The following is a 1,303-nucleotide window of genomic DNA, read 5'->3' as shown; positions in this document are numbered from 1 at the left end:
TTGGATGCTTACCTGACTGAGCCACCCAGGCACCCAACGTTTAGAATGTTTTCGTCACCTCAGAAGAAACCCTGTACCTCTTGGCAGTTACTTGTTATCTCCCCTCAACACCCAGCCCTAGGCAACCACTACTCTGCTTTCCGCCTCTATGGTTTTGTTTATTTTGGCCGCCTCATATCAGTGGAATCACACAATATCTGGCCCTATGTGACAGCCTCTTTCACTTAGCATATTGTGTTCAAGGTTCATTCATGCAGCATCTAGCAGTACCTTATTTTTTTTTTTAATTGCTGAGTAACATGGCAGTATATGGCTATATCATATTTTATTCATCTCTATTTGTTGAGGGACATTTGGGTTGTTTCCACATTTTACTATTATAGCTAATGCTGTTATGAACATTCTTGTGCAAATTTTGTGTGGATGTAGGCTTTAATTTCTTTGGGGTGTATGTATATACATGCATACATCTGTGCATCTGAGAATGTATACATGAGAATGGAAACGTTGGATCTGGGGTCACTGGAACTTCCCACACCATTTCGTAAGCAGTGGTGCCATGTTACAACCCCACCAGCTGTGCATGATGGTTCTAGTTTCTCCACAGTCTCGTCAACACTTGCTCTTATCTATATTTTTATTATAGTCCTGCTAGTGGTGTGAAGTAGTATGTCATTGTGGTTTTGATTTGCATTTCCCTGGTGGCTAGTAATATCGAGCATCTTTTCATGGCACGTGGCCCTTTGCCAGCCCTGTTGTAAGCACTTAAGTGCACTAACTCTTTGTGCCACAACAACCTTGACTGATAAATACCATTATTACCATGCTTCTCTAATACATGCCAAGCTCAGACTTTCGGTTGCAAGCTTTCTTTTCAGAGGATGAAATTAATTCTTATTATTCATAAGGGAATTTTAGTACCTGGTTTGGGATAGGAGAGTAAATCTCAGAAGAAGATCGTCTGTGCCTCAGTAACTCCTGTTTAGCATGCGTTTCCTCTATCAGGACTTTCACATGTGCTGCTCCTCTGCCTTGAGCGTCTTTCCCTGGCTAACTTTTGGTCATCGTCTAGATTCTCTGAGAGGCTTCCCTGACCCTCTCCAGTCCAATTCTGGGCATTCGTTTGCCCTTGCAGTACTCTGGACTGACCATAATCATATCCATTCATTAGTGTCTTTCTATTTTCTTGTCTTTCTTTTAAACAAAAGATTTTTGTGTTTTATACACTTCTAATTATTCTGTTTGTGTTCATTTGTATTCCACTTAAGAAAATTTAACACTGTATTGCCAAAATCAATGGTGT

Source organism: Mustela nigripes, chromosome 3, assembly GCF_022355385.1.
Source record: "Mustela nigripes isolate SB6536 chromosome 3, MUSNIG.SB6536, whole genome shotgun sequence".
NCBI lineage: Eukaryota > Metazoa > Chordata > Mammalia > Carnivora > Mustelidae > Mustela > Mustela nigripes.
The sequence above is the reverse complement of the archived record's forward strand: the minus strand, read 5'-3'. Positions refer to the sequence as shown.